The sequence below is a fragment of the Melozone crissalis genome, unplaced genomic scaffold, assembly GCF_028551555.1.
Source record: "Melozone crissalis strain CALT ecotype California unplaced genomic scaffold, PUWL_Pcris_2 ptg000013l_1, whole genome shotgun sequence".
NCBI classification, from domain to species: Eukaryota; Metazoa; Chordata; class Aves; order Passeriformes; family Passerellidae; genus Melozone; species Melozone crissalis.
The window spans coordinates 35,671,035-35,684,975 of record NW_026535791.1 but is presented as its reverse complement, the minus strand read 5'-3'; the positions used below and the strand labels follow the sequence as shown (position 1 = coordinate 35,684,975).

Genomic DNA, 13,941 nt, shown 5'->3' with positions numbered 1-13,941 from the left:
TGGAAGACAATGCAATGGGGAAAAAAGTATGCATATGAGTATTCAATTCTTTTAAAGTCTTTCCCCTCACAATTAGTAAATTCTAAGCATGACGAACCAGCAAAGCAGCCAAATGCAATATTGCTTTAAGGGAAATAAATAGTATGTTACCACAGCCCTCAGCTTGCAAAGTGACTCTGACTTTTTGCATGTTCTGCAAAAATTAGATACCCTTTAGGCAGCTCTCTTAATGGATTCATTCAGTAAGGAGCCTTCAACGTCGCATTCATCTAATGAAAATTAAAAAAAAATGAGTGGCTCTCAGTAACTCAGTACTGCCAGGAAGCAGAGAACCTCTGTTAATGTATATAAGGCACAGTGACACCTTACTGAATTCCTGTAGTAAAGTCAGCCTTGCTTCAAGGGTCTTAAAATGATCTGAAGTCCATAAATGAACTCCTTATTAAAGACAGTTTTAAAAACAAGGGTGACCCTTTAAAACTTTTATAGTCTCACAGGCCTCTAACATCTTACAGAACAGAATCCAGGCTCCACTAACATTTCTGTTCTTTTACTCCCCTATTTTGTCTCCAGCATACCCCAGAAATTCCAAGATACGCTTCTGCTATCATCCTGCAGCTGAAAAGCCAGACATACTAACCAAAATAGGTCATCATGCCTTACTAACACAGATAAAATGACTAAGCATATGGTAACAAAAGGGAACCTTGAGGTTATTAATCACAAACTGCTTCAGCTGGGCATAAAAATAATGAGTAATTACACTTCAAGGAAGAAAATGCATTTAATATTTCCTGTATCATGGAAGACAACAGTGAGATAAAAATTATTAAAATTCAGAAGAGAGACTGACAGATCTAATTCCAGTGGTCCGGTAAGTAGGTTACTTGGGATCTTTCTGGAAAGCCAGCTGCCAGGAAGAAAAACCCCTCCTCTGTGAGTCCTCCTGAAGTGCTCTGTCCCAAGGGTAACAATTCCCTGCTCTAGAAATGGACAACCCAGGGCAGAGAAAAAGCTTCCCAGGGAACAGAGGAGACTGACACAGCCGAGCAGCAAGAGAGCAAACTATCTGCAGAATAATGGGAGCAAACTATCTGCAGAATTGTGGGAGCATGTAAGGGATGTGGTCTGCAAGTTGAGTGGGAAGATAAAAGATTTAGGAAGAAACTAGAGCAGTTTGAAACAGACCAGTTTACCAGCAGGAAAGATCCCCAACAGTAAGACCACAAACTATGAAGTAGATTTTTCTTTTCCTTTTAATGGAAGTAGTGGTATTTCAGACATCTGAAAGATGCCTGAACAAAAACTTGAGTCCTTATAGGGAGCACCCCTGAACTAGATTATGGATACAGAAAAGCCCATTGCCAAGATTCTAATAACACTGGCTCCAGCCTGTAGTTACCTAAAACTTGTCCTTTAGTCAGTCACTGAAACTGCAGCTGTGCAGACAATAGAATCATCACAAAGCTCATACTACAAATCACTGAAAAAAATTAAGCATGTAATACCAAAGGTAATTACCATTCAGGATGTAAGGGACTGTCCATTATAGAGTAAAAGGTAAATGTTTATTGATCAAAGTGGCTCATGTTAAATGACAGAAAAAGATACTGAGATGTAAGTCCATAGGGGAAAAAAAGATTATTTCTCTTTATGGAAAAAAACTACTGAATAAAATAAATATCTAAATAAATCAGATCATTAATAGTCATATTCTTTTAATAGTTGATAACTGTCTCAAAATCAGTGCATTTTTATCATACATACAGAACAAAGTATATGTAGAACTTACACAACAAAGAACAGAACTTTTTAAAAACATTAAGTTTGAATCTTGTGATGATCACAAAGAACATTTTTAACTGACTGTATTCAGCCACAGGGGAGCAAAAAAGCCTTTAAAACATCCATTAGGATAACTCTCCAAATCTGGGCTTGCCATTTGGAGTCTAAATCATACCAATCACATACAAGATCTGTTACATTTAAAAGCTTCATGCCAAAAAACCTCAAGTTTTATTGGGCCATCAAAATGCCAGATGAGCCTCCAAGGATGTGCATTCCTTCCTTACTGTTAAGAAAGCTGTAGGACTAATGGAAAAAGAGCATTAGTCAAAACTTACATACTTACACTTTCAATCTTTTGTTAAAGTTATAAACAAACTGCTCACAAGTCCCAGGACTCCATGTCAGAAGAAGTTTTGGTTATAAGCTTACTGAAACTTAAAAAACATACACAGTGTGTCCTTCCACTACATTTACCTTATCAATGGAAACGATGAATTCTAGGGATATTAAGGATAAATATGATGGAATGCTGTCACAGATAGTAACTGCATAAAAAAAAAAGAGGAGTTGAGAAATTAAAACATGAACAGAATTCAAGAAGGAAAACAAGTTAATACTGAACAGATAATCAATATGGTCAAATTTGGAGAAAACCAAATAATCCTTAACACCCCAAAAAAGTAGCATCACTAATATCCAACTTTCATTAGCGGAATTATTCAGACAGCAAACTCCTCTCCCTCTATAGTAGAAAAGCCATAGATTCATTAATTTCAAGTGCTCAAATACATTTCCCTAATCACCCTTACAATAGCAACAGTATGGTTTGTTTTGGTTGGGTTTTTTTTAATAAACTGTTATTAAAACTAACACAGGAGGAATTGTTCTTCCTCGTATGTCAACAGCAGCACACATGACAGACAGAAATAGAATCTCAGAACCTCAGTTGACATCAGGTTTTTCTTTTACCCTGAAAGAAATTCAGCCTTATTAATGAATCTGAAAAAAATCCCACAAACCCTGCTAAAACACTAACAGTCTATGCATATGGGAATTTTGTGGAGGGAGAAGAAGAGGAACTAAAGGGTGGACAAAAGAAACTGGCACAAAGAAATGGGTTAGTATTTTTCCCTCTAACAGGAACTAATTGCATACTGGGTAAGGATAATCCCCCATGACATTCCATGTGTTCAAAGGTCAAGACTTTTGCTTTTTAACTGTCCCCATCACATGTTATTCCCTGAAGAAAACAGCCTGAAGCTGTCCCAGAGCACAGACACTCTCAAACAGGAGGGTTAAGGATTCTAGCCCTGCACAGTGAAACACTGCACCAGGCACACTGCAGCCCTCAAGGAGGGCAGATGAGCACACAGCACAATTAAACAAGAAGTACAAACAATAAACACAGAGCCAAAAGCTTCTAAAGGCTACTGCAAAGGCTATTCCAAAACAGCAGAGACATGCTACTAACACAGTCTTACTCACTGTATTTAAAGAACTCTTTTCACCTATGTTGTTGTGCGACTTTAAATTAAAAGCAGAGCTCCTCTCTCTTGATGTCTGAAGAGCATCCATGGAATACAAGACTGGCACCAGTGGGAAAGCACACAGCCAAGTGGGACCCCTGTTGTCCCCATGATTAGCTACAGAGGAAACACTCCAGCCACTGCACCAGATATGAAAAATCTGTTTCTCAAACACAAATATATATATGTGTGTGTGTATATATACATATTTTTATTTATATTTATATATAAATAAGATACAGCCCTGAAAACAAGCACCTGGGCCGTTGCTATTGCTCCCCGTAGTCCTCTAGAGCACGAGCAATTTGATTAAACTTCCTCAACAGGAGAGCACTAAATAAACACTGTAAATTAAACAAAACTATGCTGATGATCTAGTTGCAATTACTTCCAATTGATTTGAGTCTTTATTGTTCCCCCAAGCTTTAAACTTTGCAGATAAAAAAAGGATCAGGCCTTACTGGAGGAATACCAAAGAAGGAGTTATGAAACTTTCTTTAAACACATTCAAAAGCAACCAGACTAGCTTGTCCTCCTGACAAAACTGCAATTAAATTTAACCTGGAAGTTTAGTGAAAAAAATGAGGCTATTCCTGGGTTTTCCATAAACAAGCAAGTTAATGCTTAAAATAAACTCACTCACTGGTGAACATATATACATGCAAACCAGAAATTGCTGCAGCATATTTTATCTCACGAAAGTTAGACACTGCCAAAAGACTTAAGGGAACTTCTACCCAGCTGATTCAATACAATCCAGCTCTCAGGCATTTCAGACTCTTCCGAGTTGAACCAAACTGTCACCTGATTGCAACAGGACACATCTGCACACATCTTAGGTCCTGAGATACCTATATATATATAGTTGGTTTCATAATTAATTCTCAGATATTAATTTCATTACTAGACTCATTCTCCTTGTAAGAGCTGGAGCTATTATTCTGATTAATTTTCTCTTCCATGTCTCCAAATCCCATTTTCCTTGCCAAGATGGAACCATTCTCAGATCAGCTTTTTTATCTGAAATTCTTTCTTCTCTAAGATTAGCCCAAAAACTGCCACAGATACAAGGCTTTAAAACTTCTAGGCACATTTTACATTTTTCTGTAGACATTTTTTAGATGTACAGCTACCATTTTCCCTTCATAGCATACATCCAAGCATCAGTTCAAATCCTGGTGTGCTTTTAAATGGAAAGAACTTTGTTCAGGTTAGGGGAGGCATTTTGTTTTGACAAAGGCAGGCAGAAAAGTACAATACAGACCCTTCCTCATGATTTTTTCTATTGAATTATGTTTACCCCAGAATTAAATTTTTTGAGCTTTCTTGACGGACAGACTTTATCTCACCCCGCAGCTCTAAATATCCTCATATCACACTGATCATGCAGAAAATTCAAATACAAGGATGAAGAGGCATACCTAGCTCTTTGTTATTTTCTTTACATGACACAGGAAGGGAAAAAATTATATCCATCTATTGTGGTACATGATCAAACAGCTCACCAACTCTACAACTAACTACTCCAGCTTTTAATAATTATTCTTTAATATGTCATTCTTTCTCTGTGTATTGGCTGTTCTCATTATATCACCTATTTTCTGCTTTAAATATTTCAAATAATAACATAATGCATGTATGTTCAAACATTATTCTCACTTTTGAGGAAAAGAACTTTGAAATAAAATTTACTAGTTTTATGTACTGCCCAAAGAAATTCCACTAACGGATTTAAGGGAGTCAAAGCAAGCCTAGCAAATACTCAGTTAAGAACAATAGTGTCTTCAGTTTTAATGCTTTCAGATGTATGTCTGAATTTTCTTGAATATATAGACTGTTGGGTTGTTAGGGTTTTTTTAAAGCAGAGAAAATGAAAAGGTTACATATCCTGGTTCCAGAAAAAGAAAATTCCTCTGAGCTCCCTCTTTTCATCAGATGTAGAAAAACATACACACACCCTACTCCATCACAACAATGATCTAATATTTCAGTCATATACTTACAGAATGCTGCTATTAGTCCCTAGCTCACCTCCATCATGCACATTCTCTTCATTCAGGAAGACAGGAATGGCTTCCCTGTGTTGGGTTTTCTCAAGTGTTATTTGCTTGTCCATTGCTTCGAATGATCCTTGAAGCATTATTACAACTAGAAACTGCTCCAGAGATTCCTCTGGTGCCTCAGTGCGCACACACTGCACACAAAATTAAGGCACAAATGCTTGAGTCCAGGGCATTGCCCAGTGGATAATTTCTTGGTTCAGAATGTGTAATAGCCCTTGATTTGCATTTTAAAAGCTGGACAGCAGGAGTTAAAAATCATGCAGATATCCGTCTCCTGCATTGTCACTTCAGTACTTCATTAGATAAAGTCACACAACTTCTCAGCTCCAGCGAGCATTCCCAGCTAACTGTGGGAAACTGTGCTTGGTGTCAATATGGGCAAGGTTTTTGATGAAGATGTCACTTTCTGAACAGGTTTCATTAGTGCCACACTTATTTCCTGCCCCTGAGAGCCAGCATGTAGAAGTGCTCACGCGTGGTGACAGAGCCAATAACAACCACACAAGTGATGCTGTGGTCTCCACACAAGTGATGCTCTTCCCTCAGCCCCTGTGGGGTGAAAAGCCAGCATGGCTGGCTCCACCCCACCCTCCCTGTCCTGCCAGATCCTCTCCTGACACTGTCCTATTTACTGATTTGCTAATTAGATGGCAGGAGGCTGCATCAGCTCCTGACAGGAGCTGTGTGGCCGCCCAGCCACACACATGCCCATGCCACAGGGACAGCTGACAGGCAGCACAGGTGACCTCCAGCAGCAGCTGCAGGCATCTGAGTCTCTCCTCTACCCACCACTCACTTTTTAATTAAGATTCACTGCTTGCCTGGCATGGCTGAAGCTGCCTACCGGTTTACTGACGTACAGAGAACACTCAGAAGCAAAGGCACAGCACTACCGTTCAAACCTTAATTGTAAACAGTGTGAAAAAAAATGAGATGGAAAATCCTGCCCCATAAAGTTACTACCAAAAGCTTCTCCTCTCTCACAGGTTTTTGGTGTCTGTTTAGAAATGCTTCTCTTAAAGAGGTTCACTTCCGACTCACATGTTATAGGCAAATGGATCCTACACCCTTGGAATTGTACCATTTGGGACCTATCTCAGTATTCAAATATTATTATTAAAAGCAGAGCTGTGAGCAACCCTTAATTAGAATGCCTTTTAAAACATTTTTTGCATTCAAATGGTAGAGTCACTTGCTCTCCCCACTGCAATACTATCACACCATCTGTTTTGTCATTCTTTTATTTATTTGCTATTGAGACATTTTAAGGTATTTTCTGCTAGCTTCAAGTTTAATATTTATTGACCTCACATTGTAGATACACTTTCCTTTTTGCTCATTTTGTGTTTTTTTAATGGCTTCTAGTATTTTCTCTTTCATAGTACTGAAAATTATGATCAACATTTCAAAGGACACAGGAGGGAAAAATGGCACTCTGCACCAAAACATTAAACAGTGTTATTTTCCATATTACACCAATCAATTCAGCCAAAATAGCTAATGAACAACCACAGGCTACAATGGCATAACCACAGAGCTGATCTTCCCACATGCACTAATTGATGCCTCTGCTTAAAAAGCACTATTGAATGTTTAATATGTTAAAGGCAAACACAATGGTTTTAGGTCTTACAAACACAGTAAAACAGATTTTCAGGAGGAATTCCCACCATGATAAAACAAGGAGCTGAGGTCTTCAAATGGAAAAAGTATTAATATTAGCTAAGGAGGCTAATCTCAGAGATTCACACAGAGTTTAACTTCTAAAATGCAAGGGGACTATTTAGTTCAAAAACGCTTCATTTTCTAAAATGTACAGCAACTGAATGCCCCCTTTCCATTTTTTCCTTTAATATTTTCTGTATTTTTCAGAGCCTGAACACTAACCATTTCCTGGAAAATAGAGAACTCCTGAGGAAAAAAAAACCAACATGATTTCTGTACATTCTTACTTTTACAAGAGCTTTACCTTCCTTTTTAGGCTGAATGTTTGAGAAAATAACCTCAGGCGGGACAAACTAAACAAATCTTACTTTTCCTTAATCTGAAAAAGACACTGCTATTATACAGAGAACTAGCTGGTCAGAGACTCCTCAGCTGTAATCATTGTTACTACAATCATAAGACTGTAGAGAATTAACAAAATAAAACCAAATCAAATTAAGTTCACTTTGATGGTAAGCCACAAGCAACAGCAAACTCCAGAACCATTGGAAATACGAGAAAGATGGACAGAAAAAAAAAAAAACAACCTAATCCCCAAACAACATCCCATCCTCCCTTCCCATAATCATAGGAAGACCAGGGTGGCCAGGGAAATGCTCCAAGTCTGTCTGATACCTGCTGTGATCCCAGAGCCTCCAAATTATGAGAAGCTCTCTTCCAACTGAACAGTGAAATCATTACATCCTCTTTTCCTCTAAGAAATTTAAGATTTATGTTCACTTATTTATTAATGCAAGGGAAACCACCTCCCTTTTAAGTAGCCTTAAAGTCTGCTTGAGATTTCTGCCTCTCTTTGTGCAATAATATGTTTTAAACCCAACTCAGAATGAAAAAAGGCAACTATGGAAGACATATAATTTAATGGTATCCTATTTCATATAATTTAATGGTATCCTTCCCCTCCCCTGAACTTTCAGGCCAAAATCAATGCCACACAAACCTGCTGAACAGGAAGCCTAATTATTCTAACATGTGCAACCAAAGCGATAGGGAGTTTCTCAGTAAAGCTGATAAGGAGAGACATAAAAGACTAATGAGCAGCCTGCCAGTGCTCCACTGCCAGGCTAGCAAAGGTCCCTGCAGAACACCTTTAGTACTGTTCGGTGGAGAGACAGAGGCTAGGACACGTCCAAAAATAACACTCTGAGGTTGAAAGAGTGAACACATAACATCTGCAGCTCAGGTTCTTAATCCAGGCACAGAAATAAATTATCTGAAGAGTAACCAACGGAAAAATGCTCAATGTGGCATAGAAAGAGCCAGTTAAATGCACTCAGGTTACTGAGCAGACAGACCCTTCAGCTGTCAGAACACACTGACAAATGTTTGCTTGACCCATGTCTGTGGTGCAGGTGACTGAAAATAAAGGCTCTTGATTAAGGAGACACAGTCATCAGTATTATTGGCGACCAGCGATCAAACTACTGGGCCTGCAATAATCAGGCATGAAAGATGCAGAAAGGCCAGTGGTGGCCAGCAGAAGCAGCACCCCAGAGCAGAAAAGGAAGCACCCAACAATAGCAACTCCCTCCTGTTACTGATAGGGTTTCCAGTTTACCAGTAAGTCACCTTTTGACCGACAAAAAAGTGTGTTCTTCCCCAGCAATGTTTTGTGGAAGACATCCCAGGTCCCCCAGGCAGCAATGCCATATTCCCTCTGTACGCAGAGCACAGTGCCTGAGCTCAAACACAATTTGTTTCAAACAAGGATGGCTCGATACTGGTATATCTGCTCAGAAAGTCACAGCTTTTCCTCAGATAAAACTGCCCATGGGACCCATCTCCTGCTGCTGAATTTCTGTAATAGTTTGGTTATAATAGACCTCAATACCTGGTGTTATAGAAATAGATGCTCTCGGGAGACCTATACCTAGGAGAGGAGGGGAACGTCCTCTTGGGTTGCACAACGTTTCACTTCTGTTACCCCTAAAAAGGGAGTGAACTTGAAACAGCAATTTGGAGAGCCTTACAAGACAGCAGGATCACATGTCAAATGGGAGTGTAATAGCTTCTTAACATACTTCCATTACGGCCAATTCAGTCACCCTGCAAGGTCCAAACCATTAATTTCTCCCCACCCCAGGACAGCATATTTGGAAGGAAATGGGGATTGAAGTCATTGTTAACATTGCTACACATTTGATAAATCTTGTGCCATGGGTCAGCAACCTCCAGTGCTGACACCAAAACCCTGATTTTAATGGCAAGCACCAGAGCAGAGCATAGGCAAGGCAGCACCAGTAAGGGAAGCAGCATCTCAGAGACACAGCCTCCCACGTTCCAGGGGCTTTTATCACTACACCCAATTTATAAGCTGAGAAAGAAAATGTCTGCAAACATCATCCCTGCCTTACACACAACCCCCCAGTTTTCCTCATGCCTAGTGACAAACTGGTATTATACAAAAATCTCCTGAAAGCCTCAATATCTAGATTTCACAGCTTGAGAAAGTTTTTTTCCTCTGTATTATACAGCGACACAAAACCAGATTTTGCTGTACAGACTTCACCGTGTAACACTGAAGGGCACACTACAAAAATCAGCTCCCACATGAGATCAACAGAAAACAGAACTTTAGCACCTTCCTGAACTTCGCCAACAAAGCTTCATTTTGTCTGAGTACCAGCTAACAGAGACACCATTCTTTTTTTCTTTAAGTCCTTTTTGACAACCAAGCATGAGGAACAATTTCCTCCATTTATATTTCCAGAATAAGGAAAAAGAAATGTAGTTGCAAAGGATCATCCCTGCTTCTCAAATCCCCCAAAAGGCATATCATATTTTCCTTTCTCATAACATTTAATCAAGTCTGCTTCATTACAGACAAGGTCAGAAAGCTCATCATGCTGCAATTGATGACAAAGAAGATAGTGCCCACAACCCACAAAGACTGATCTGACTGTCTGATTTGCCTACATTTCTGCAGGCCAAATTTACTGACATTTTGCACAAATTCAAAGCTGACTTGAGCCTGATGACCTTTTATACCTCTGTAATTAGTCTTCTGAGCCTTTACAACCAGAAAAACAAGCTGCTCCCTTATGCCTGAGTTCAGTGGTCCATCTGTAAACTACAAACTTCACCATCTACTCAGCCAGTCAAAAAAGTACACAAAAAAAGGAAAAATATAAAGAAAGAAAATACACAAACTGCAACCTTTCAAAGTCAAGAAACTGAGTCTGGAAAGGGCCGTTTAAGATAAACATGCCAATTTCTAAAAGAAGAAACAGAAAAAGCAGAACTGGTTGGTGAACCCAAATTCAATAAACAGGATTTTTATCATGCTTTTCTAAAAAAGCCAATATAAAATAAGGGCACTGGCAAAGACAAGAACCATGAAAAAACAGTTGGGGGAATAAAATCAAACCAGAAACCAAACCCAGTAAGTTTAGTCCTGAATGCTAACAGCGCAGCATGAAAAGTACAATGCTAATACATTGATTCAGCACTAGAATTTAACCAAGATTAGTAACACAGAGATTTAAGCGCTGAAAGCATCCATCAAGAGCTTCGTTTATGTGTTTAACCAGGGTGTGTAACCCAATCCTACAGTTACAAAAAATACTTCCTAAATATGAACGTAAGCTTGAAAAGATGAGTTGAGTCAATCCTCTGGAAGTTCTGGATCCAGATCCCCGCTGCAGTCAGCAAGATGCAGATCTGCTTTTCCCCAAATGGAGCAGAGGAGAGGCCAAGGTCAGAGCACTGCCCTGCACTTCAAATTCCAGTCTCGGGAAAGAGGGAAGGACAACCACTAACACGCAAGGAACAGCCAACACTGTTCCCTTTCACCTTGTAAAACCTGAGGGGACGAGCTCAGCTGGTGATGAACATTTGACTCTTGAACCCTGAGGTTTCTCTGCCCAACAACCTACAGACACTACGGGTACCACAGGAGCACCTTCCCCAGCTCCATGCCCTAACACATCCTAGTTTGGGAGTTTCCACAGCAGCCAGTCCCTTCAAGAAAAGCATGCCCAAGAGCAAGTAAAGACTTAATGTAAGGATATTTCAAACCAGAGAAGCATTTCTTTTGCATAGCTCCATCACGAAGCATACATTATCTAAAAAGCTGCCAGAACTGGCAGCCTCGTATTCATCAATGTCAAAATTTTTTATATATTTTCTTTTTAGAAGAGCCGCTAATTATCATCACACATGAATTTTTTAAGTGGAAGTTTGGATTTTTTTACTAAGTTTAATTAATCTAAAAATCAGCAGGGAAAATTTACTGAGTAACTCTACAAATTCAGAATTCTCTATCTGAATTTTAATGCAGAAATACATCTCATAGGGCAAGTCTTTCTTTTTCCTGTTTCAAATCTTCACATTTAAGTGGCGATTCCCCTCAGGTCATTTATCTTCCACAATTTCATTTCAAAAAGTTTGGTTACAAGTAGCATGCTTAAAGATATTGATTACAAAATGACTAATGAACTCTGTCAACCTGAGGGGGAAAAAAAAAGGAAAAAATCCAATTTGAAGACCAGCCATTAAATAAAAGTCAAGCTTGGATACTGCATATTTAATCTCATACCAACTTTTGACTTTTTGAAGTTTTACGTTGCTGTTGAATATTTTGTCTACTTTCCTAGTGTGTTTGGTTTGTTCAAAAAACAGAGAGCAGAAAATCAGTAATTTAATTGATTGTACAAGTTATTGCAAAAAAACAAGCTGAGAAATACAGCTTTCTACCCCTTCTCATGATGTCAAACTCGCCCTACTGCCAACTATGCCTTCCACAGGGATCCTCAGTTCTACATTTGAACTTAATTCCATAGGGACAGAAGAATTTGCACCATGTTTGGACCGATACAGCCACATCTAAGATTTCAAAAGTAGCAACCGTAATTCAATATATTACATATAACCCCTCATCTTTGTTATTTGCAGAGAAAAAGAGTCTGCCAAATCCTGAAGCAAAACCGTATCTAAGAGAATGAAGTTCTCAACTGGAAAACACAAACATTTGGCGGGACTCCTGAGCCACAAGAGTTGTTACCCTTTGCTGGGCACTTCTGACACTGGAGAACGCCAGGGCAGAAGGGGGAAAATGAGCAGCTCTCACCAAGAGCGCGGTGCTCGCTTCATGTGCACGGCAGGGAAAGCACACACAGCTCCCTCCTGTCCTGTCCTGTGAGCCAGCCCCGAGCTCCCAGAGCCCGGCAGGTCGGACACGTGAGGCACAGCTAAGAGGATTTGGGACTTTCCTGGGAGGCAGGAGCATTTCTAAAAGGCTCAGATCCACCAATTAGTTAGATAGCACAATTCTTGCATAAAGTAGAGGAAGGAGGTATCTTAATTCAAAGAGAACTTTTGGGGCTTTTCTTAAGAGACCTGCTCCAGAAATTTATTTTTCTCGGCTTGATTCCAGCATCAGCTGCTTGTTGTGAATTGAAAGCGATGTGGAGCAGGAGTCAAGGTATCTGAGAGATATGAATAACAGAACAGCTGATCGATGCTTCTCTTTTAGAGCAATCCCCTTTCCACTCTCGAGGGACAAATCTCTTTGAAGGTAACCCAAATAAGAAGGCTGTGACCGAAAAAGATATGCTACAGAGTAATTTCATGCCGGCAATCGAGCAAATCCGGCAACTTTAAATCAACTCCAAGGAGTTTACACGTGCATTGAAAAGAGAGAAAGCAGCCGTATCACAGAAGCTGAGTAGGCCTACCGCACATGAGCTCCCGCTCTGGAAATAAGCTGCAGTTTACGCTAAACTTTGCCCAGCGGTTCCCGGCTCTCTGAGGCTGAGCATAACGAAAAGAAGGCAATGTTCGGTTTGGAACCGGCGAACTCGCCAGCCTGGACACGGGCACGGTGATGGCAGAGGTGCGGAGTCCCCCAGGCTGCGCACCCCTGCGTGTGAGGGAGGGAGTGAGGGAGAACCGGGCGGCTGCAGCCGCTCCAGCCACTCAGGAAACCCGGGGTGGTGGGCCTGGCCAGGAGCGAGCGGGAGCCCGTCCCGTCCCCGCCGGGCCGCCCCGAACCGAGGCGGGAGGGAGGCGCTGCCCTCGCACGCCCCCCGGAGCGGCACCTCCCCGCCGGCGGCCGGCCGGGCTAAACCCTTCCCCGGGCCGTCCTTACAACTCCGCCCGGCACCTCCAGGGCTCCCGCCCCGCCGCCGGCACCAGGGGCCGGGTCCCAGCCCGGGGAGAAACAAAAGGCACAAGCTGCGCTGCTGCCCTCGCCGCCGCCCGGACTGCGCCCGGCCGCGGTAGCCCAGGGACGCGGGGAAGGGCGAGCGGTCCGGGCGCCGCTCTCCGCGGAGCCTGCCCGCGGATTACCCGCGGTAACGGGATTACTCGGAGCCGATCGGGGTGTCCGCCGGGCTGTCACCGCCCGGGGAGGGGGCGGCGGTGCCGGGGGCGGCGCTCGGAGCCGCCGGCTGCCGCCCGCCCCGGCCGCCCCGCGGGCGGGTCCCGCCGCTCACCCCGCAGCCTCGGCCGCGGTGCCCGGCGGGGCGGGCGCCACCCGCCGCCGCTCCCGCCCGGCCCCATTGTTTGCCGTGCCGCCCTTACCGTGCGCGGGGCTGGGGCGGCGCGGGCTCCCGCCGGCTCTCCTCGCTGCGGCTGGTGCAGGGGCAGTCGCGCTTGGCCGCCGGAGGTCCGAGCCATTAAAAGCTCCGCGGGGAGGAGGAGGAGAAGGCGGCGGCAGGAGCGGCGGCGGCAGGGAGAGGAGGACAGCGAGGGGCTCGCAGGAGCAGGGTCGCCATGTCCGGCTTGGCAGCGGGGGGAGCCCACCGGGCCGGCGCGGAGGAGAAGGGAGGCAGGCGGCGGCGGAGGAGCCGGTCTTGCTGCCGCCCGCGGACCGGGGGAGCGGGAACTGGACGCCGCTC

The 13,941-nt window shown here is 42.5% G+C and overlaps 1 protein-coding gene across 5 annotated transcripts in view; it reads right to left on the bottom strand.

Annotated features, from left to right (window-relative positions):
- Positions 1-13,941, bottom strand: part of FARP1 (FERM, ARH/RhoGEF and pleckstrin domain protein 1) — a 200,819-nt gene extending 186,878 nt beyond the window's left edge. For 4 of the 5 annotated variants that reach the window (XM_054272214.1, XM_054272216.1, XM_054272218.1 and 1 more), the window contains exon 1: positions 13,625-13,941. The gene's annotated coding sequence lies outside the window, so the exon portion shown is untranslated. Of the gene's footprint in view, positions 1-12,777; positions 12,912-13,624 lie in introns of those variants that run through there. The other variant, XM_054272215.1, reaches the window with a different exon arrangement.